The sequence below is a fragment of the Callorhinus ursinus genome, unplaced genomic scaffold (genome assembly GCF_003265705.2).
Source record: "Callorhinus ursinus isolate GAN/ISIS: 27379988/994484 unplaced genomic scaffold, GSC_fseal_2.0 scaffold5, whole genome shotgun sequence".
In the NCBI taxonomy this organism is placed as follows: domain Eukaryota; kingdom Metazoa; phylum Chordata; class Mammalia; order Carnivora; family Otariidae; genus Callorhinus; species Callorhinus ursinus.
The window spans coordinates 55,412,479-55,438,589 of NW_027397067.1; the positions used below are offsets into that span (position 1 = coordinate 55,412,479).

Genomic DNA, 26,111 nt, shown 5'->3' on the forward strand with positions numbered 1-26,111 from the left:
TAGAATGTATCTTAGTTTGGGGTGTATCAAAGCAGATCCTGAGTTAAGGATGAGTACAAGAACTCTTTTGGAAGGCAAATTCAAGAAGTACTGTGAGGGAGTAAAAAAGTAGCAAAAAGAAGGGAGGCAAACTAATAAAAAGTATAATAAGGTTGCCCCTATGGTAAGTGGGCTCAGTCCTGCTGGAGCCCCTCTGAGAAACTTCTGAAACATAGCTCAGATTTATTCCTGGAGGGGTGAGGAAGAGAAAAATTACTTACCAACCGCTATCACTTAGTGACTAACCTTAAAAATATTAATTACTTTGCACCTTCCAGATGTCCTACACATGAACTCTGTAGCTTCCCTAGCCAGAAATCCTTAGGGGAAGAGACACAGAGCCACTGGTTATGTAAGGGAAATGTCTACAGATGACCTCTGGAGTAGAAAAAGGAATTTGGGGCAGTGAATTGTCACAGTGTATCACAGTGTGAGAGTTTTCTGTTATTTGTGAGATGGCTCAAAATTTAAAATCATCTGGCCACAAATTTTTAACTTGTATGTTACTAATAACACTTGAAATACTATTTCATTGCAGCAATTTTGGAAACTTAGAATGTAGTATATAAGAACATCAAAAATCACATCAACTCCACCACTGAGAAATAACTAATACTGTAAGTTTACACACACACAAATCTTTTATTTTATAATATCATTTTTTCCATTTCACCTTATTCTATTTTACTCATGCAAATTCATGGACAAACACAACTATCATATTTTGTATTAAATACAATATTCTAATTAACCAATCCCTAATATTTCTAGGTATTTGATGATGTTTGTCAGAATATTTTTATAAATTCTATCTACTTTAGTTATCCCATATTATAGAAGTTATCTATCATTTGGGGAAAGAAAAAAAAACCTTTACATTATTGGCCAAATTTTTAAAAATTGGGTTTCTAAGTTTTGAAAATTTTTTTAAAAGATTTTATTTTTTTATTTGACAGAGAGAGACATAGCGAGAGAGGAAACACAAGCAGGGGGAGTAGGAGAGGAAGAAGCAGGCTTCCCTGAGGAGCAGGGAGCCCGATGTAAGGCTTGATCCCAGGACCCTGGGATCACGACCTGAGCCGAAGGCAGATGCTTAACGACTGAGCCACTCAGGCGCCCCTGAAAAATTTTTATGTTACACAAGTTCATTAAAGCAATCTTGAAAAAGTCGGAAAATATGAAGTATCTCAAAATCACAAAAAACTCAGTCACCCATAAGTAACCAATTATCCCACATACATGCAATTCTAGAAAGAGTACAATGACAATTTTAACCATTTTATTTTACTCAACTATTACACAAATTCATGTATACATTATTTTATTTATAAAGCAGTGTTTTTAATAATCCCACATTTAATGTTTCCTAGTTTTTAATAATTATGTTTGCCAGAATAATTTTAAGTCTTTTTTACATTAATCACCCAGCCTTCAAGTCCATACATTACATTTGCACACACACAAATACAACCCTCACTCCACCAAAAAATACATAGTTTGTCTTTCTCCTTCCAGCCTCATTTAAAATTTATTCTTGGCATGTTTATACATTCTGTTTTATATATGTCCTATTAAAATGACAAGTTTCTTTAGAATGTATGTTAAATGCTTTTATATCCTTACTACTGACAGACTAATTAAAATTCCTTTGGAATCAAAATTTGAACCGACCCAATGTTAAAATGTTACATTCTACATTTATGGCAGTCTATATACATATGTACTGACACACATAAAATTTGCCTAAAATCAACAGGTTACTTGACAAATTAACAGATGACTCACTCAGAATAGGTGAAGGAATTTTATTCAGAAATGGTGTTTTAAATATTACAGAATAAAAAAGGAATTAGCTTAAAAGTTGTTAAGTCAGAAATATATTTTTTTAAGTCCGAAATATATTAAAGCCATACTAAATATCAAACTTTAACCCAACCAAAAGGCTTATAATTTCATAAGCTTCACACACATACACACACACCACTCACTCACAGAGTCACTAATTCTCAACTTCTCCCATTCTACCCAAGCCCACTAGCCACAGAATGACTCAACTGCTTGTCTGTCAGATTTCCATCAAAATATCTTTGTTTTACTTGTTGGGAATCTAATGTAATTTTAAGATTCTTAACTTTTAAAAGACTCTCTATTCATATGACTTCTTTACAGCTTAAAAAATGCATTATCTGTGAAATCCAAGATTTCAAAAATGAAACACTAGTGGAAAATTTCAGTAATATTGCAATTACTCTCAGTTTTTTGAAGTGACCAAAAAAAGAGGGGTTAATATCACAAAAATATACTTTTTTTTGATAAATTGGATACATTTTCAGACCTCTACAAGCTATGTTACTGGCTAAAGTCTGTATGCCATATTTCCCACAATGAAAAGCTTTAAATTAGTAGACGAGAGAAACTAAGAACCTTCAGGCATAGCCATCAATTACATAAGACTCATAGGTTTATATTTACTATAGTAATTTCCTACTTTAAATCATCTTTAAAGAGAGAAATGGCTTGAAGGATATAAAAACTTACTAAGGGTAGACTTTATTTTTTTTAATAAAATATAAACTCAAAAGTATCCTAACAGTGAAATGCAATGTAAAAATTATTTTCAAAAATTTACCCCGGAAATGAAAGTTAAATAAGATCCTAAAAAAGAAAAACATGGTTTATATCCCATAACTGAGTTTTGACAAAATGGTATTAAAAACGTATCAATTACAAATGTGACTGTACCACCACAAATAGTACTGTTAGAAATGTCTTTTTGGTTATTAAATCAGTTATTATTAGGAAAATTTCTTAAAAATGGAAATCACTTTACAACTCCATGCTAGCCAAACAGGAAAAACCTATCCTTCCAAGATATTTTATTATTATTATTATTATTGTTATTATTTTAATGTAGGGGCAATAAAACAAAGAAAAAAATGCACAGTGCAATGAAAGAACCTGAGCATTTCCTTTGGAGGTAGTATAGTGATACTTTAATGGTAAAGTTAAAATGCCCAAGGAAGGCTTGAGGTTTTGTTCTGCTCTGCCTGACCCATGATTCATCCATCTAGCCTTGTAGCAAACACTTAGGAATACACAGAAGGTTTTCATACTAGATATTTTTTGTGCCTAAGTAATAAGCAGAATTATGGATAGTTGGCTTCCAACACAGTCAGGAAATGCCAGGAAGTGCTAAAAGAGCCCTTGAGTGGAGGATCACAGCTTCTTATAAGACCTGAGGATGCTTTATACCATCAGGCCATATATTAGTAGCTGTTGACCAGTGCAGGGATTTTAGGGCTAGCCAAGCTTCCATCTTCGCCTGGAGTATCTTATATTGTCCATTCTTTGCAGGCTTTTCTGGGCAGATAAGCACCATATCCTTTACCTATATTAAAGAAACTTGAATTTTTTCCTTTTTTAAAATCAATTATCTTAATTAATAACCATTATCCTAATAGTCATGGAACTATATAATGTAATTCTTATCTCATTGCTAATGTGTTATTACTGTTATGTATCCTTTTTACAATATTCTGTTGTATGCATTTTTGATGTTGTCTTTCTTTTAATACATTTTTGACTATGATATTCCAAAATGTTTTGAACTATAAGTGCACTGATTTTAAGTTTGTATGTCATTTTCTTAACCCTTTTCAAATATCTTTTTACTCCTTTAGATTTCTCAAATCCAATAATACAGAACAAGTTTAATTTTGACTTCAGATATTTAGATATTTGGCACCTCAAATTATAACCCCTGATTTTTTTCATTTATTTGTGCTTATAAACCACTTTTTATTTTTATTTCTTCTGTTCTTTTGCTCTTTTACGATGAAAATGATACATCAAAAATTGATATTAATTTTAAAATTATCTGCACTAACCATTTTACATCTAATCATATGTCCATGTTAATTGTCATGATTCTCCAGAATATGCCTATACTTTTGTATTCTATTTTAACCACTTAATTTCCCAGAAATCAGTCTTTGGGGGTGCTTCTTAATTGGGGAATTTTTGGCTTTCTTTATAAGGATGAAAACTATATCATTAAATCATTAAAACTTTAATGTAAACAATAACATGGATATAAATAAAATGGTGATTGCAAAATTTGCTCACATTATTTGAAATTCTCCATTACTCATAGATTCTTCACATATCTACAAAAATAAAATTTGTCATTCTGTAATCAGCTTGAGACGGAAAAGAAACTAGAAACTATAAAGATATTTTTCTGCTAAAATAGCAAAATCAACGAAAGCATGGGTTTAGCATGGTGACCTTCTCACTTTCGAATCACTGAAAAATGTGTTTGTAACAGATCATCTCAATATTCTGTCATTTATTATGAAGAGTGACATAAGTGTTATCAACAGAGATTTGGAACTTATTAGAAATATTTCATTATTCATTTACATTCTGAAGACTATATATGAAAAATTGGGACTAATTTATTTTAGAAATTGTGTACGACTTCCTTTGATATTTCAAATCTGGTTTAAATGGTGCTCAATTACTTGGGCAGTATTTTGTATATTTAAAAGAAAAATTTTTTAACGATTTTATTTATTTGGCACAGAGAGAGAGAGCACAAGCAGGGGGAGCGGCAGGAAGACGGAGAGGGAGAAGCAGGCTCCCCACCAGGCAAGGAGCCTGATGTAGGGCTCAATCCCAGGACCCTGGGATCATGACCTGAGCCGAAGGCAGATGCCCAACCATCTGAGTCACCCAGGTGCCCCAAGTATTTTGTATATTTTTAGTTTAAAATGTGTACGTCAGGATTTGACTCATATTTGTCATTTTATTTTTTATTATTTTTTAAAAGATTTTATTCATTTGTCAGAGAGAGAGTGAGAGAGAACACAAGCAGGGGGAGCAGGAAGGCAGAGCAGGCAGAGGGAGAAACAGGACCCTGGGATCATGACCTAAGCTGAAGGCAGATGCTTAACCGACTGAGCCACCCAGGCGTCCCTCACATTTGTCATTTTAAAAAATATTAAGTTTACAAAGAATTAAGGGAATCTTTTGGGATGATCTAAATGTTATCCATGGATAGCATCTGGCCTGCTTTTTGAAGAATGGATTAAGGGTAGTCTGGAAAAGGAAAATTTATGATAAAAAGAAGAAAATACTGGGGGAAGAGAAATTAATAGGATAGTAGGGGATGGAAAAGCTTGGCACATTTATGTGTCTGCAAGCAATTTGTTCTAGAATATAATGGAAAAATGGTGCCACTGAGATTGAGGGAAAAGGTTGTGAAAATCTTTGAATGATTCAATTAAATTTACAGAGGCTTGGGATTCCTTATAGGAGTTATTGTGAGATTTTAGGCATAGGAATAAACTAAATGATTAACATTATATAAAGAATATTATATTAACTGTGTGAATGCATTTGAAGGGATGAATAAAAAGGGAGCAAAACAATAAAATCAATTAAGAAACCATTGTAGTTTTATGCGAAGAATAATTATGTCTGAAGCAAGACCATAGCAATGCAAAGGAAAGGAATGAATGAATGAATTCATGATACATAAAGCAGAATAGTCAGGGCATTCTGAATGGATTTAAGAAAAAAAGAAGAAAGGAGCTAAGAATGGTTTCCAATTGTTCTTATTTGGGCCTATTGATTTATTTATATTCATGGCCATTTACTTATTGATTCCCTTATTCATTTAGGCAATATTTTTATTGAATACCTCTTGTATACCAAGTACTGTGCTATAAGCTAGGCACATGGCAGTGAGCAAGATGGATAAGACTCCTTATTTCATTATATTGCCAAATCCATTCCAATTTCCAAATTAATTGTAAAATATAAAAAGCATATCAAAATTTATGATTTCTGAGTTGACTGTGACATGCTTTATGATTGATTGTGATATTCCCCTTTGACATACTGTGACCCACCACCCAGGCTCTTTCTCTTGAGTCAACGCCTGCAGTTTCATTCATACAAGTCTTATTCTTTTGCGCCCCTTCCTTTTCTGCCTGTAACTAGCTACAGTAGGCAATAAACATTCCGTGAATTTGTATCCCAAAATACAGTAGTTATATACAGCTTGAGTGAATTGTTAAGAAGGGAAAACATCTAATAGGAATAATAATCATCATCATACAAATAATCATTTGGTGGTTTATTATACTAATCAATGGAATTTTATATATCATATTTTATCTGTAGTGCAAAATAATCATTTGAGTTAAAAGTAGTTTCTTATTCTAAGGAAAAATAAAAGATCAGAAAGTGTAAATTATTTGTTCAAAATCATGATAAAGGTTACATTGGGAATTTAAATATAATTCCTTCAAATCTATGTTTAAAAGTATTTCACATACATCTCATTCTTTTTCTTAAAAGGCACATCTATTAGGTCAATATGAACAACATTGCCATAGCTTTTTAAAAAAAATGGAAAAAAATACACTTGATTTGGAAACAAGGTGTACTGAGTTTAGAACTATGATCTTCATAAGCCTTGGATTAAAGGAGAACTATCTCTCTGTTTCTATAATTTGGGCATCTAATTGGATTTGGGATATTTTCCTTGGCTATCTCTATGACCTAAGTGAAAAAGAAAAAAAAAATACTGGGAAGTGGTATAACCATTAAAAAAGGAATATAAAATATATAATTGTTTTTATTCATTTACTTATTTAATTGTGGTTAAATACAAAACTTTATAAAGTTTCATTGTTTATTTTATTCATTAATCATAAACATTTAAAAACATTTTTCTTGCCTTTCATTTCCTACATTAATAGAATGCATTGCATATGCATATTATTACTACAGATTAGTGTTATAAATAAGAAAGACATTTTAAAAATGCCCTCTGGACCACTCTTTCTCCATGTTTTTTTTTTTTTAAAGATTCTATTTATCTATTTGAGAGAGAGAGAACGAGAGATAGAGAGCATGAGAGGGAAGAGGGTCAGAGGGAGAAGCAGACTCCCTGCTGAGCAAGGAGCCCGATGTGGGACTCCATCCCGGGACTCCAGGATCATGACCTGAGCCGAAGGCAGTCGCTTAACCAACTGAGCCACCCAGGCGCCCCCCTTTCTCCATGTTTTATCAGTGTGAATTCAAGTCTTGGCCTCAAGTAGATCTACTCTTATATTTTTTTCCACAATAAGATAAAACCTGATTGATATTCAACACAGGTTCTATTTTCAAGCATACCATCTGTGACAGTTCCGTTCTGAACATCAGCTTTATGCTGACATTGCATTACTAAAATGAATGATTCCCAACACAAGAAGTCCCAGGCTTCTGACCTAGAAAAAATTGGCTCTTCTTCAGCTTGTTTTGTTCCTCTTAGTTACTGAGAAAAAAAGAAAAAACACAAAATGGTATTCTATTAATACCCAAATTCTAAAATCTACCATGTTATTGTGATATCTGTTTAAAGATCCCAAGTCTTCCAGAGATTAATGGAAGCTGTTGGGCAGAACTCTGCTATGGGGTACTGCATTGCAAAGTGTTTGGTATCTATGTCAAAATATCAAAGATATAAAAAAGCTTGAAAAGTAGGCCATACATGTTTCTTATTAACATTTTTAAATTGTGATCATGGTAGTTTCCAAATAAGATTAACATAGTTGAATATAGTTTCTCAATTATGAACTGCAAGAAAAGTATGTGCTACATGTAACTAAAGACAGTTTAGCTCCCTGAACTGTACTCCAAAATCAAATTAGAACACTCCTATAGGCAAAATAATTTTAAAATAATTGAAATTAAGTCTGATACTTATTTCTATGTTTTTATGAATGTTTTACAACTTAAAATTGTTTTTTAGAGAAATTTTGTATTCAATCATTTTTAATTTTCTTCAGGTTTTTATAATAGTGTGCTTCTTGGTAACTTGATAAAATGATTCAGTAAAGCACATTTAGTATATAAAAACAAATTCAATTAACCTAAAATATTTTTCATATTTCAAAATATGAAGTTTTGCTGTGCTTCTTTGTATTGAGTAGCATAAAATCTCAAATGTATTAAAATAAATAAAAAATAAGGGAATAACAGTTACAAAGAAGATTAAAAATTTTAAGTGTAGATAAGAGATTTTAAATAGAAAGACTATAGTAAAAGTAAATATCCACAGCTCTTCTGTAGATAATGCTCCCAAACATAACACAATGAATTTAAAATATATATACTCATGATGGGAATTAAGGAGTGCACTTGTCATGATGAGCACCAGGTGATGTATGGAATTGTTGAATCACTGTATTATACACCTGAAACTAATATAATACTGTATGTTAACTAATTGGAATTAAAATAGAAACTTAAAAAAATAAGTAAAATTAGATTAAACTAAATTTAATGAAAAAAAAGTAAAATAAAACATATATACCTCCCAAGCACAACACAATAAATTTAAAATATACACATCTGCACACATGTACTACAATTAGATAAACATAACTTTTGAAATTCGATTTGCAAACCTCACAAGCATTAAAATATTATAAATTTAAGGATTCAGTACTGTATCTTTCAGTATCCTGTGCATTTAACCAAGTCAGTATAAATCAGTTCATTAAGAATTTATTTTATGTGCAAACACAGGCTAAGTGGTAAAGAGAACTGAGGCAGTAAAAGTGAAAAATGAACAAATGAATTAATTAATGAATAATTAAAGTGGTTTGCATTATCAGAGCCATACAATATTGCTGGAAAACAAAACTAACTTATACAAGAGATATCAGATGTGAGAGATATGGCACTTCTGAGGGAGCAACACAAACATTTTAAAATACTGCCAATACCCACAATATATCTTAAGAATTGTCATGGTCAGAAAGATTTAAAGCCACAGTCATTATTAAAAACTTGAGATTACTTCTTTTGATTTTAATTTACTATGCTTGGGCCCATAGCTTCCATCTGATGTTTGACATTTCCTTCTTTCTTTCTCAGTTTGAGCCTTTATCTGAACCACAAAGAATGAACACACTAGCAGTCCTTCTTAGGAACTAAGTTCCATGACAGAGCAGAGAATCTAATTTCCTGTTGAGGTTTAGAAACCAAGGGCATGATCAGTTATTTCCAAAGGTCAACTTTGAATGGGTGAGCTTTGAGTGACTTGGCCTGAAAGCAAAACTTATCAGATTTCTCAATCTAACATACTCTTAAAAAGAAAATGTGAAAGTCATTATCTCTCATTCTTACTACATAGGTTGACTGTTTTCAAAATACTCTGGTCTCATATACACTGGATTGATACTGAGTTCTTTAAGGGATAGCTATAATAGTTTAAACATGATTAGATGCCAAGTCTTCAACATTGTTTCTATTTCATCATGCTAACTTTCAAAATCAAGCTCTTAATTAGAAAGACTAGTCATAAACTAAGATAAATTAGTTTGGCAGGGAGAGATACATTCGTGTGTCATCAAATCAAGACAGAATCAAAAAAAGGGTAGGTAGTCATGGCAAAAGTGGCAAAGGTTTGGACATATCCAAGTAAAATAGTTTTTTTAAATATCCTTTTTACTTGGAAACAAAAATGTCATAGATGACCATAATCAGGAAACTTTGAATGGACATCTTGCGGTAAAAGCCAAATTACACAGGACTGATCAAGGAGTGTGATGTGGCAAGTGGTAACAGTGAATAAATTTACTTTTGAAAATTTCAGATTTGAAGGTGATGGTACATATTAAGCAATGGTTAGATAAGAATTTAGTGTCAAAGGAGAGCTATTTTATTTTATTTCTGGATACTACAGGCTTGGATATGTGATTATAGTTTTGAATGAGCCCATGGAGAGAAAAGAAAAAAAAAAAAAGAGGAAAGAGGATTATTTATGGAAATAGGTTTATGAGTATTTGGAGTGCGGTCAAAGGGAGAAACTGAGAGACTGACTTTGAAAAGGAGGAGGAAAATGATGTTCCTTAATGCTGAGGTTGCAGCAAATCCTGAGAAGAAAAGGAAAATGAGTTTGGAAATGCAGAATTTCTAATGATACCTTTCTGTAGAATTGTGTTCCTATCTACAGAAGATTTTTTTCAGGACTCAGAATACCTGAAAAAAGTCAGAGTTTTTAGGACTGATCTTGGGGTAGCTATTTGAGGACAGGAGAGGCAATATAACAAAAATGTATTGGCACTGAGATAGCTAATAGGAGAGAAATTAATGATCATAAAATACAAATTCAATAAAAGAGGCAGTTTAGTCAGTTGTCGATGTTAAATAACAATGGTGCGAGTAGACATCCCTGTCTTGTTCCTGACCATAGAGGAAAAGCTCTCAGTTTTTCCCCAGTGAGGGTGATGTTAGCTGTGGGTTTTTCATATAAAGCCTTTATTATGTTGAGGTATGTTACCTCTAAACCAACTTTGTTGAGGGTTTTTATCATGAATGGATATTTACTTTATCAAATGCTTTTTCTGCATCTATTGAATGGGTGGGAAGAACAAATATTGTTAAAATGTCTATATTACACAAAGCAATCTACACATTTAATGCAGTCGCTATCAAAATACTACTAACATTTTCACAGAGGTAGAACAAAACAATCCTAAAATTGGTGTGGAATCACAAAAGACCCAGAATAGCCAAAGCAACCTTGAAAAAGAGAAACAAAGTTGGAGCCCACCATTCTGGACTTCAAGTTATATTACAAAGCTGTAATGATCAAAACAATATGGTACTGGCACAAAAATAGACACATAAATCAATGGATCAGAAATGAATCCATAACTGTTTAATTAATCTTTGACAAGGCAGGAAAGAATATCCAATGGGAAAAAGACAGTCTCTTCAACAACTGGTGCTGGGAAAACAGGACAGCAACATGCAGAAGAATGAAACTGGACCCCTTTCTTACACCAAACACAAAAACAAATTCAAAATGTATTAAAAATGTGAGACCTGAAACCATAAAAATCCTAGAGGAGGACACAGACAGTAACCTCTGACATTGCCTGTAGCAACTTCCTCCTAAATATGTCTCCTTAGGTAGGGGAAATAAAAGCAAAAATAAACTAATGGGACTTCATCAAAATAAAAAGCTTCTGCACAGTGAAGGAAACAATCAACACAATTAAAAGGCAGTTTGTAAATGATATATCTGCTAAGGGGTTAGTATCCAAAATATATAGGGAACATTAAATAAAAGGAACTTACAAAACTCAACACCAGAAAAAATGAATAATCCAACTAAAAAATGGGCAGAAGACATGAATAGTAATTTTTCCAAAGACATACAGATGGGTAACAGACACATGAAATTATGCTCAACATCACTTATCATCAGAGAAATATAAATCAAAACTACAATGAGATATCAACTCACATCTGTCAAAATGGCTAAAATCAACAACATAAGAAACAACAGGTACTGGTGAGGATGTGGAGAAAGGGGAACCCTCTTGCACTGTTGGCAAGTATGGAAGCTGGTGCAACCACTCTGGAAAACAGTATGAAGGTTTCTCAAAAAGTTAAAGATAGAACTACCCTATGATCCAGCAATTGCACTACTAAGTATTTACACAAAGAATACAAAAATACTAGTTCAAAGGGATACATACACCCCAATGTTTATAGCAGCATTTTCTACAAGAACCAAATTATGGAAACAGGCCAAGTGTCCATCTACTGATGAATGAATAAAGAAGATGTGGTAGATACATACAATGGAATATTACCTATAAAAAAGAAGGAAATCTTGCCATTTGCAATGACATGGATGGAGCCAAAGAGTATTATGCTAAGTGAAATAAGTCAGTCAGAGAAAGATAAATACCATTTGATTTCACTCTTATGTGGAATTTAATAAACAAAACAAATGAGCACAGGAAAAAAAAAAAAAGAGAGAGAGGCAAACCAAGAAACAGACTCTTAACTATAGAGAATAAACCGATGATTACCAGAGGGGAGGTGGGTGGGGATGAATTAAATAGGTGATGGGGATTAAGGAGTGTACTTGTGATGAGTATGGGGTGTTCTATGGAAGTGTTGGGTCACTATATTGTATATCTGAAACTAATATCACACTGTATGTTAACTAACTGGAATTTAAATACAAAAGAGTATTAAAGAGAAAAAAAAGAATAGATCCAACCCTAATGTAGGGCATGGTACGATGAATTTCAAGGCTAATAATATGAATGAATGAGATTTTAGGAGACTTTGGTATGGAAGTAAATATACTTTGCATATTGAATGGATATGCATAATTACAACCAAATATTTGAATGTGGTAGATTGAATTATTATTGGCCTCTACTCTTTACCTATCTCTGTATCCATGGTCTTTGCCATCCTTTTTTTATTTCCTCTCACTAGAGGAATAGAGTAATTATTCCCCAAACTTGAGTTTGATCTCAGCTGTGAGACTATTTCTGCTAAAAAGAATGTTGATGAAAGTGGCATGTATTAGTTTAAACCCTAGGTCTTAATATTTTATGTTTCTTTTTGCCTACTTGTCCTTCTGACAATACCATGAGAAAAGTTTCCTTTGGGTATCTGCTGTCCTTTCAACCTGGGTCTTAAAATAAATATTCATTGTGTGTGTGTAACTTTAAATACATAAATGATAGAGCCCAATATGCATCTAGAAGCCAGTTTGTAAAATAGCCCTTAGCTGGAGGTGAAATAGCCCAGCTGAGCCCAGCCAGTATAGATCAGATGATTGTAGTAGACCTGGAGATCCAACAGGGTGAGATTAAATTTCTGCTTTCTAAGCCACTGTGTTTTAGGGTGGTTTGTGATAGAGGCACAGAACACCTTTAAAATTGCCTATTCATTATAGTTTCTCAATGCCTCAAAGAGTACATGGTACATGTCTTAGTTCCTTTGAGCTGCTGTAACAAAAATACCATAGACTGTGTAGCTTATAAACAACACAAATTTATTTCTCACTGTATTGGAGGCTGGCAAGTCCCACAATCTAGCTGCTTCCAGATTTGATGGCTGGTTAAGAGCCTGTCTCCTGGTTCATTAGAAGGCTGTTTATTTATTGTGTCCTAACATAGTGGAAAGACACAAGGAAGTTATCTGTTGTCTCTTTTATAAGGGCAATAATCCTATTCATTAGAACTTTAGCTTCATGACCTAATCACCTCTCAAAGCCCATCCAAATACCATCCTTCACATTGGGAATAAGGTTTCAATATATGAATCTGGGGATAACTCAAACATTTAGTTCACAGCAACACATAATATACGTTTATATTTGAATTGCTCTTTAAGCCCTAACTAACAATAGCTGTGTTTTAATAACTTTTCCCCCTAATTGGTTAAGCACAATGTTTAACTTTCTTAAATGTCTTTTTTCCCCCTATAGGCAACATTTTATAAATGAAAGTATGTATAATGATAATGATATTTGCTGAAATTTCAAGGGCTAACCAAAGTAATAGGCAATGCAGTGGTAATTATTTTTTGGAGAGGGATAGCATCAGGTAATGGTGAGACACAAAATGGATCTTCTAAGACAGTAATAACAAAGCTGGGCTAGCTCAACAGGGAGGATCACTGAGACTCACAATTTAGAGAATAGACAATGAGTTCTCTTTTCTGGCCTTGGATTGTGGCACTGGATACCAAGGAGCTGCCAAGTGACAGAATACACCAGAGCAACATGGAGAGCAGAAAGCCAGAAGAGTACAAAGGGCTCCTTTGGTGTAGCAGCTAGCAAAAGGTGAAAATCTAAGTGGAGATTTTGGCAAGCTGTGGTGATGGTAAAAAAATAAAATTTAAAAATTAAAAATATGAAATATTTAAAAAATTGAATTTTAGGAATTGTCAATGAAGAGAGTTCCTGATTAATACTCTAAACTTTCAGTTGAGAACCTTAAACTACTGTGCCTTGGGAATAATAGATAAAAGCAAATAAACCATACTTGACAGGATCAAAGAGTTTTATATATATATATATGTGTATATATACATATACATATATATACACATTATATATACATATATATATATATAAAACTTCTGGAGAAGGATCTATCTATCTATCATCTATCTATCTACACACACACACACACACACACACACACACAGTATTTAGTAAAAAACTGCCAGGCAGGTTAGAAATAGGACCATGTGGGCTCAAAACAAAGTGACCATAGAAAAAGACCATACAAACTAAGTTATCAACTAGAAAATAATTATGGTTTTATATTGAACTCACAGACTTTAAAATAACTGTGGCTTTAATGTTCAATAAAATAAATGAAAGAATTTGCTGGATAAAAATATAAAAAAATATAAGAAAGTCTAAACTTGAAAAATACAAGATCTAAAAGTAAAAAAATAAAAATCAGTAGAAACATATCCAAATGAAGGAGATAGACAAGAAAAAATATGTCAAATATACAGAAAATGCATATTAGGCTGTATAGTGAATAACTAATATTTCATGTAAGTGAAGTCTCAGGACATACAGAATGGATCTGAAGCAACAGTTGACTTTTTTTGAATTGGCAAACTATGAGAGACTCTGGACTCCTGCGAACAAACAGCATTACAGAAGGGAAGGGGTTGGGGGGATGGGGTAACCAGGCGATGGGTATTAAGGAGGCACATGTTGTGATGAGCACTGGGTGTTATACACAACTAATGAATCGTTGAACACTACATCAAAAACTTATGATGCAGTATATGCTGGCTAACAGAACATAATAAAAATACCGCAAAAAAAAAATGAAGAGTTTTTCAAAATTGGCAAAAAAAAATCAAATTGGATATTAGGTAACAATATGTAAATATAAAGAAACATAAGGAAAATCACATTTAAAACATAATAGTAAACTGCTGTAGTCAACAAAAAATAAAAAAAAAAATTAAGGAGAAACAAAGCTACATCTCCCCATACATAAAAAGAGAATCAATGACTGTAACACATGACTTTTCAAAAGAAAAAAATGGAAGCCTGAAAATAGTGAAATTCTATGTTTAAATTGCTAGAAGGAAATGACTGACAACATATAATTTAAAAATTTTTAAAAGTGAAATTAAAATATTATATGGATTAAAAAAACAAAGGAAATAACAGTTGACCCTTGAACAATTCAGGGGCTAGGGACATCAACACCCGCACAATAAAAAATCCATGAACAATTTTTAACTCTAAAAACTAATAATAGCCTACTGTTGGCCAGATTAATACATATTTGTATGTTATATGTATTCTTACAATAAAATAATCTAGAGAAATGAAAAAGGTATTAAGAAAATCATAAAGAAAACAAAATACATTTATAGTATTGGATTGTGCTTTCCAAAAAAATCCATGTATAAGTGGACCTATGTAGTTCACATCCATGTTATTTAAGGGTCAACTGTATGTTCATATATTCACAGAGGAACTATATTGAAAGAAATACTAAAAGTATGTCATTAGATAGAAGAATAATCATTCTAGATGCAAGACAGAATAAGGAGCACTGGGAAGATAAATATCTGGAGAAATCTACTATATTTATACTAATTTTATAAAATAAAAACATCATTCATGGATTAAAATTTAGTAGTATTTAAACACATGGTAATGACAGAAAAAAAAGTAGTAGAGAGTAAATGTAGCTCAAGTTTGTAAGATCCTGACAATGTTAGAGAAGTGGTAAAAGCAATTGTTTAAATTAGGATCTAATTTGTCAAAGGTACATGCTATAATTACTAAGATAACTTCTAAAAGGATAATAAAATAGTGTATAATTAATAAGCCAATATAGAAAAAAGACAAAAATACACAATCCGTCTAAAAGAAGAGATGATAAAATAAGAAGTAATTGGAAAAAATAGAAAGAAATGTTAAGATGGTAGATTCAAATTCAAATGTAAATTCTATTAAAGTGAATTGAATTCTCCAAGTAATAAGCTATTATGCCACAAAATTAAAATATAATAGAAATACAATCATAGTGGGATTATATTTGACATCTTCTCTCAGTAGCTGATAGAAAAATTATAGCAATAAACAGAAAGGATATTAAAGATTTGAACCATATGATTAACCACTTTAATCAAACTGACTTATGCAGAACTTTGCATCTAATAAGTGCAGAATGTGTATTTTCTTTTCACATGCACATGAATCATTGTATAAAATTAAACACATGTTGGTTCCTATGGCAAATACTTTATTAGTTTTTATTTACATTTTTTAATCCAAATTTGACTTTTTTAAAACAATAATCAACAATTTTTTTAAAATTCATTGGGTAACTATTGAACTTTATAAACCTAAATCCATCCATTTATTCTCAAGTATTTGTCACTTGTGTATTTTGACAATCAAAACATTTAGCAGTTCATTTCACCCAGTGTTATTTTTCTCTTAATAACCTTATTTGTTGATGGATACAAACAGTTTTCCTGGGTAAGCTTCTCATGGCTTTGTATAGAGATTTAGTGTGTGCCTCAGTAGAGAGGGATTAGCATGTTCTGCCATTGGATTATTTCTAGTCTCCCAAATCCGACACGTTTTTAGGCAAATACAAGACCCATATTATAAGTGGGCTAAATGAATCACAATGTTTTAAAGGTGTATTTTGTTTAGCTTTGAATTCGTTGTAAAAGCAACCACCTGTTAATATTTCAGTTACACCAAAATAAATCCTAAAATTTCCTTATTTTATAAATGCCCCAACCAATAAGAAAGTGGCTTCTGAATCTAACAGAAATAGTAAATTGTACATTCTGGTTATGGTTTAGTCAAAGACTGCTAGCAAAAATAGTCTGTCTATAATAGCTAGTCATGAGGATGTATATCAAAGTGATAAGAGGAATAACTTGTTACCATAAAAATATAAAGTATTATAAACCTATTGACTACTCATATGCTCATATTAAAATCACCCCTCCTTTTCTCTTACCAGAAAAACTGAGAATTCAATAATAATAACTATATCAATATAACTAATATTTTGGGGTAATGTTGAAACAACTGGCAACTTGATTTTCCAGAGTTGCAAGATTTGGAGAATCTTGGATACATTCCCAATATTTGTTTCCATGATTATCTGTGGGGAAGGGGGTCTTTTAGCTGTATTCCTTTCTTTGAAATATGAACACACATGCATTAATTATCTCAACTCCATCTTATAAAAAAATAAATAAATTTAATGAAATTTCAATTCGACACCAGGTTCTTTACTCATTATCTGGAATGAAATCAGACTCTTGTTAAGAGAAATAGATTCTGTCCTGGATCTCATAAGAAGATCTCTACCATTATGGGTGTATCTACTTTGATGGAGCAAGGCAAAATTTGAGTCTTATGTATAAGCTTGAAATTTTCTCAGAACCTGGACTAACAATTGAAATTGTTTATTAAAGTTTTTGACTATATGTGACTTCCAGTACTGGAGGGATGTGAAGAAGGAGGTATAAGATCTAATGCTTCTAAGCCCATTAATTTTTGGTTACACTATATTTTTTCATTTGAGAATGAAGAAAATATGATTCATGTATATTGATATTTTTACACATCTTGTTCAGGCATTCCATCTTTCAGGAAAATTAAGAACTCTTAAATTACATTATTATACCTGATACAAAATAATGCATTAGAACCAAGTTTTCACCTTTTCAATTTCTACCGTTCCACTAATGTTAACCTTTTTTATTTCATCACTATTATTCTATTCATACATATTATTTTAATAATACCATAGGCATAATTATTTATCTCACAATTAATGTTATATTTGAAGCACCTACCCATAAAATTACTTGGTCACTGTACATGTTATGTGCTGTTTATGTGACTTGGTAAATAGTAGCTGGCCATGACCCTATATGTATTGATGGTAGCCAGACAGAATTCAGAGGTCTGCAAATTCTTTCACTTGATTATTTTACTGATATTAATGGGAAAATAGCAATAGGAACCTTCTTGAAGAGTGCCTGGGTGGCTCAGTCAGTTAAGCGTCTGCCTTTGGCTCAGGTCATGATCAGAGAGTCCTGGGATCTAGTTCTGCATCAGGCTCCCTGCATAGTGGTGAATTTACTTTTCCCTCTGCTCCTCTTCCCTCTCATTCTCTCAATCCCTTTCTCGCTCTCTCTCTCAAATAAATAAAATCTTTAAAAACAAAGAACCTTCTTAAAGAATCAGTGTTTAACTAGTTTACTTAAAAAATGAAAGATTGGTAGAGTACATTAAATATTACTACCACATTGTGCTACAATTTCATTTTGACTTTTTAAATCATTGTTTTATTATTGAAAGGTAGTCATGTTAAGCCTTTAGAAATATGATTTTTTGCATCTAATTGATTACTTTTGTAATGATCAATTATAGGAAAACTGTAAATGATATACAACTAATTGCTTAAATCATGCTACATAAACTTACACAGAATCACATGGGGGAAAAATAGCATCCTCAAATGAACGGCAAAAATCATGAAAAGAAATGCCATCCGGATGCCTGGGTGGCTCAGTCAGTTAAGCGTCTGCCTTCGGCTCAGGTTGTGATCTCAGGGTCCTGGAATCAAGTCCCACATCGGGCTCCTTGCTCAGCAGGGAGCCTGCTTCTCCCTCTGTCTGCTGCTTCCCCTGCTTGTGCTCTCTCTCTCTCTCTCTGACAAATAAAATCTTTTTTTTAAAAAAGTCATCATTCTTTTGAAACTGGACCATTTCCTTACACTACACACAAAAATAGACTCAAAATGGTTGAAAGACTCCTGAGACAGGAGTCCATCAAAATCCTAAAGGAGAACACAGGCAGCAACCTCTTCAACCTCTGCCGCAGCAATTTCTTTCTAGAAACATTGCCAAAGGCAAGGGAAGCAAGGGCAAAAATGAACTATTGGGACCTCATCAACCACCTCACACCAGTCAGAATGGCTAAAATTAACAAGTCAGGAAATGACAGATGTTGGCGGGGATGCAGAGAAAGGGGAACCTTCCTACACTTTTGGTGGGAATGCAAGCTGATGCAACCCCTCTGGAAAACAGTATGGAGGTTTCTCAAACAGTTGAAAATAGAGCTACCATACGATCCAGAAATTGCACTATTGGTATTTACCCCAAAGATACAAATGTAGGGATCTGAAGGGGTACGTGCACCCCAATGTTTATAGCAGCAATGTCCACAATAGCCAAACTGTGGAAAGAGCCAAGATGTCCACCGACAGATGAATGGATAAAGAAGATGTGGTATATATATACAATGGAATATTATGCAGCCATCAAAAGGAATAAAATCTTGCCATTTGCAACGACGTGGATGGAACTGGAGAGTGGTATGCTGAGCGAAATAAGTCAATCAGAGAAAGACATGTATCATATTACCTCACTGATATGAGGAATTCTTAATCTCAGGAAACAAACTGAGTGTTGCTAGAGTGGTGGAAGGTGGGAGGGATGGGGTGGCTGGGTGATAGACATTGGGTAGGGTATGTGCTATGGTGAGTGCTGTGAATTGTGGAAGACTGTTGAATCACAGATCTGTACCTCTGAAACAAATAGTACATTATATGTTAAAAAAAAAAAAAAAAAAAAGAAAAAAATAGCAGGAGGGGAAGAATGAAGGGGGGAAATCGGAGGGGGAGATGAACCATGAGAGATGATGGACTCTGAAAAACAAACTGAGGGTTCTAGAGGGGAGGGGGGTGGGGGGATGGGTCAGCCTGGTGATGGGTATTAAAGAGGGCATGTTCTGCATGGAGCACTGGGTGTTATACACAAATAATGAATCATAGAACACTACATCAAAAACTAACAATGCAATGTACGGTGATTAACATAACACAATAAAAAAATTAAAAAAAGACATCATTCTTTAAAAAAAATGCCATAACTGCTAATAAAAATTTCATTTATCTCTAAAGTATCAATTATCTAGTTATCACTATCTTAAAGTTATCAAAGGAGTTGCAGTAATGGAGAGCATTTTTCAATTCATTCAAGTTTGTTACTTGGGGGCAAATAGCCACATGTCAAACACTGGTGTTTTATGCATCTGTGGTGTGGAGATTTTTCTTCTATAGATTCCTTATCAAAATGATTTCCCTGGAAAATTGCCCACAATTATCACCGAAATGAAATACTGTCCATATTAATTTGATCATTTTTATTCCTGAATATATAGAATTGTTTATTTTAAAAGTAAAAAAATGTTTATGATCTTAACAAATTAATTTTCTGATTTAAAAACTATATAGGGTTAAGGATATGACAATAAATCATGGTGACTGAGAATTAGGGGCCATTCCCTTTCAAAACTGTTTTTTTGGATAATTCAGCAGAGGTTTTTACACTTTATTGTCTAACAATCTGAGAATTTTTGGCATACTCTAGTTTAATTGAGAAAAATCCCTTTCTCTCATTTTCACAAGTAGCACCAGCTTATTAACCGAGATCATTTCCCTTGAAGCAATCCTTATAAAGCAACAGAGACATTAATGAATATTATATAAAGATTTATATTGCAGTGTTCAGGTGTTTTTTTCCTGAGATGCAAAATAAAACTAAATAAACCCTACAAGTAGCTAATTAAAACCTTCTTTTAATATATCAAAGAAAGTAGTGTTTTGTGCAATCAAAGGAAATTTTATAATAATTTTCAAAGGCTAACTTGCTAAAATCTGTTTTCTTCTTTTAAATTGCCCATGCCTTTGAGAAAAGCATGTTATATGGAGGTTTCCAAAGGAAAAGGCAAAAGTTCATAGCATGTGTATACTTGGATATCAATTAATTTGGAAGTTCAGAACACAAAATAAAACCTATATATGCAACTTTAATGCCCTTAATTGCATATTTCTATTACTCTTATCTGTCTTGGTTTTCTTCACCCATTTATCCTTCTTTGAACAATTTTATCTATCTATCTATCTACCTATCTGCTTACCTACCTCTCTACCTACGTATCTAATTCTTTTTATCTCTCAAATCTATCATTTATCTAATTTTGCTTTTACTTCTTATAACTTCAAATCTATATGGAATGAGGCAGAAAAAAAAACAAAATCCTCTAGGTGTAATGAGAAATTTATATGGACTTATTAAAATCTGTTCTAGTTATATGTTTTTACAACATAACAGCACAATACCAAAATTCATTAAGGTTTATTACAATTACAAAGGTATGTCTTGTCTCATAATATTCTTCTTTTTTTCTTCAAAAAATTATAATTATTCTATTTTATTTATTTTTATTATGTTATGTTAATCATCATACATTACATCATTAGTTTTTGATGTAGTGTTCCATGATTCATTGTTTGCGTGTAACACCCAGTGCTCCATTCAGTACGTGCCCTCCTTAATTCAGTATATTCTTCTGAGTGTGCTGTATTCAGGATGCTGAAGACCAAATTTGGTTTCACAAAAGATGGTGATCTCTTGCAGATGAGTACTGATTTGTAAATATCACATAAAAATAGATGTAACAAAATTTCCTAATTAATTGCAATCAACTTTGGAAGGGAATGATGATTGCAACAGTTTAGTTTTTCAGATAAAGAATACTTTAATATAAATTATGTTTCCTTTTCCACATTTAAATTAAGAAATTAACATTAATATACTAATTGATATCAAGTCAAAGTCATTCAGATTTTTTTTAGGTAATCTATAAGATTTATCTTATTTGAACTGCTATTAATAAATATGTGAATGTGCATAAAATCTTAGGAACATGCTTGTTAAATGAATTGATTATTGATCCCAAAAGACTATACATACTTGACAAATTTGATTTAATTAGATAATAAAAATATAATCTGAATTATACCTTTTACACATGGTACAATCAGAATATAATAGGGAAGTGGATTTTTTTCAAAATAACTTATAAATACAATATATTATGTATCTTCATTTAATGTTTCAGCTTCTTTTCTTCCCCCTCTCTTCCATCCTTACTTGCTTCTTTGCTTCTTTCCTTCCTTTCTCCCTTCCTTCGTTTTTTCTTTCCCTCCTTCCCTCCTCCTCCTTCTCTCCCCTCAGAAACTGAGCACTGCTATGGTGAACATAAAATAAACCAACATCACAAAACATTACTGGAAGAAGAGAAGAGCTATATTAGCTTAGTTTGAATTAAATATTTGAGATTATACTTCAATGAAGAAAGAAATACAAGAGTGCAATGATCCCAGGGTTATTGCTCTATACTCAGGGAAGGAATGTCCAGCACAAAATCGTCAGGACTGGAAAATTCCTGGCAGAATTGCAAGACTGAAATAAGATTAGGCAGTGGGAAAGGGCATGAGTAGGAGAAAATGAATTCAAAGAGGTAGTCTAGGGCTAAGTCAGTGTTGAAATCACTTAGGTGGTTCCTCAAATATTTTATTTGTGCCTCTTATTTTCCTTTTGTTTTTTACTTTTCTAGTTCAGAGGGAATTCCATATTTTTTCCCTGCTCTTTCTACTAAGTTTGTTGTTGGTGCTATTATATTTTTAACAACCAAGATATATTTCTTGTTTCCGAGTATTTCTTTTTACAGGAACTCGTTATTGTTTTATGGATGTAACACCCCCAAGAGTAGCTCGTTCCTCTTCAGGCTTAAAGTATCTAGCTGAAACACTGTTTTCAAATTACTAAAATTATTTTTTTCTTGGCAGTCCATCAGCATCATTGTTAACTTTTAATTCAATGAGATTCCTTTTTATTTTTTTAGATTTTATTTATTTATTTGAGAGCGAGAGGGAGCACGCAAGAGAGAGCATGAACAGGTGGGGGGAGGGGTAGAGGGAAAGGGGGAAGCAAGCTCCCTACTGGGCCTTTAGTTTAAACACTTGAGTAAATCAATTTAGGAGTTAAAATTCAAATATTCTCAAAATAAAGGGAAAACTAAAACAATTTAATTATCGATCTTTGGACAAATTCAAACTTTTAGCTTTAGTGATATATGAAAGAAATGGGAAGTTTATTCTCATATATATTATGTATATATTTATATATATGATAGATATGTCATATAGATTTATATGGATAGTTTATTCTAATAGAAGTATATTTATATATAAAGTAGAATTTCTACAAGTGGACTTGTTGCAGATAAGAATGATCTTACGTAGATTGTTTCAACATAAAATGATTAATCTCTTCAATTTTATTAGAAGGATATGTATCTTGAGTTCTTGGGGAAAAATCAAATGTTTCTCCATTTTATTATAAATAAGTTATAGAGCTTTTGGATAATTTTTTCATGATTTGAAACTCTGAATTCCAGATCTATAACTAGACATACAGTTAATTTTATGGGGACTAGGAAAAATCTAAAGTCAATTTATGCTGGGTAAATCCTTTAGAAACTTGCTACTCAAAATATGGTGTAAGACCAGCAGCCTCAATATCATCTGGGTGTTCATTAGAAATACATAATATCACATCCTATTCCAGATCTACTGAGTCTGAATAAACATCTTAGTAAGTATATGTAAGCTGGCACAAATGTTCAAGAAACACTGCTTTCAAGGACACATAAAATGTGGCCTGATGCTAAACACTTGCAGTGTCCAATCCCTTCAGGATGTTCAGGTTCTCATATGTCCATTTCCATTTGATGGAAATAGGTTGAAAAAATTTTCAGCAGAACCCCTCTAGCATTCACATAATATTCTTACCAAGTAATAATTATAATTTCAGTATTACACTTGAACTTTCTACACTCACAATCCATGAAGGACTTCATGAGCCCAAAATAATTCTGCTGTATTTAAACTGCTTATCCTTTAAAACAGAGACACACAGGTCTCTATTATGATTCATTATTTAAAAATAACCCCAGTTCACGGGAAATGGCTCCAGGAGAGAGCCGGCTAGAGGAGGGAGGACCGAGGAAGCATTTATGACCTTCTACAGTGAGGTGAAACAAATAAAGAAGAGAGATTGAGTTCTAACATCCAAAAATCAGATTGAAAGATAGACCCGTCCTGGTTCCACCTACTTCAATATGAACCCATTTGAGGTTCTTCAGACAGATCCTGAAGTGACAGATGAAGAAATAAAAAAGAGGTTTCGACAGTTTATCCATATTGGTGCACCCTGACAAAAACCAAGATGATGCTGACAGAGCACAAAAGACTTTTGAAGCTGTGGACAAAGCTTACAAGTTGTTACTGGATCAGGAACAAAAGAAGAGGGCCCTGGATGTAATTCAGGCAGGAAAAGGAACACACTGTGAAAGAGAGAAAAAAGCAATTAAAAAAGGAAGGAAAACCTACAAATGTTGGAGGAGGACGACCCTGAGCTGTTCAAAGAAGCAGTATATAAACAGACCATGAAACACTTTGCCGAGCTGGAAATTAAAAGGAAAGAGAGAGAAGCCAAAGAGATGCATGAAAGGAGAAGAAGAGATTGAAGCCTAAGAAAAAGCCAAAGGAGAAAGAGAGTGGTGGAAAAACTTTGAGGAAAGTCGAGATGGTCGTGTGGACAGCGGGCGAAACTTCCAAGCAAATACAAAGGGGAAGAAAGAGAAGAAAAATCGGACCTTCCTGAGACCACGGAAAGTAAAAATGGAGCAGCGTGAGTGACCACCTGGGGTCACAGCCACAGAACCTCCCCCCAACTGTCTCCCCTCCTGCTTTGAAGGACTCGTTCTTTCTTCCCATTTCCACCCCAAAATAAGTAGTAGTTGCTTTTTAGTCCATTTTGTTTTCAATACAATTTAATACCCATCAGAGTAATTCTTTTGTACATTGAAATGAGGGGCTCAGTTTAAAAGAAAACCTTCCCCCACCCCCATCCCTAGACCAAGGATTGGAAGGTGTCACCATTGGTGCTGGCTTCTCTTCCCACAGCCTGTAACTTAATGTTTTGTACTTCACTGAATTGTGATGTTTAGAAACTTTGGGTACAGTTTGTGGAAATCATCCAGTTAAATGTATTGCTTAAAATAAAATAAAATGAAAATAACCCCAGTTCATGTGTCACACAAATATATAGAAAAGGATGAGAAAACTCTTTGTCATTACTGGAGGCCAAATCTAAAAAAATAATCTCTCCTAGTGTATATTAAATTGTTGAGATTCTAAAACTTTGTTTCCTCTTCTCCAGACAATGCATTTATACATTATTTTGAATAAAATATTAGATATTTTGTAACCATGTCCTCAACCCAAGATGAAAGTCATACTTCAAGTTTACTTTAAGTACAGAGTAATACTATGTGTATTTATCTAAGCATAGTTGTACTTTTTTTAGTCTATACAATTCAGCAACTAATATCTAGATAAACTGATAACCTCTAATTATATACTCTGCAATATCACATAAAATTCTACAGTCATAATTTCTAAATTCTCACCAACAGCAATTAACAGGTTTTATATCATACTTTGGATCACCGAGAAAATATATTTTAATCTGAGAGGTTTAAGAACCCAAGGTTTATTATAGTTAAATAACACAAAAAAGGATAAACAATTATGCTTACACTCCATTTATGGACATTTCTAAAATATGTGTCACTACAGAGTAACAGTGTAACCATTAGCATAGCCATTTATTATATGATTTTAAAACTTGCTGTCATAGAAAGCCTAGAGGCATTCCTTTTTACCCTATGTTTACTTGTCAGTTTTTTGCTCTGCCCAAGGATGGGCAAAATTCATCATTTTTCTGTTCCAGAGTTATTTGGTGCTTGTGAACTATTATGTTATTGTTTCAGTTTGGATAGATTTGCAATTCTTGCATTTTGCTTGAGACTATTGTTGAACCAAATCCCCAAATGCAAAGTAAAAGTCAGCAAAACCTGCCAAGTTTTCCCTAGCTTTGGATTGAAATAGGTAAAGTCAGAAATATTCTAAACCAAATTGGAAAAGTGAAAAATAGCCCAAGGACATAAAACTCTTAATTAAAAGAGTATTTGGAGGCATCATCACAAAATTTGGGACAACATTGAGTTATACACTGAGTACACAGAATATCAAATTCCCTAATACCTGAATTGATTGTCACTGATTTTATGTTCTTCTATTTTCATGGCACTGTTCAACAAATCTTTTTGCTTCTCACAAAAATGAGTCAAAATGAACTGCATGTGCTACAGAATACTTCTTCCTACTTGCTCTCAACTAACCAATATATTCTCTTCATAAACTTTTCTATTCTTAGTTCATTTTAAAAATGATGTATGACAGACAAAT

General features: G+C 32.9%; 1 pseudogene; it reads left to right on the forward strand.

Moving 5' to 3' along the window:
• The window catches only part of LOC112822981 (dnaJ homolog subfamily C member 8 pseudogene), a 62,750-nt pseudogene extending 38,167 nt beyond the window's left edge, over positions 1 to 24,583 (forward strand).
• The last annotated feature ends 1,528 nt before the right edge of the window (positions 24,584 to 26,111 follow it).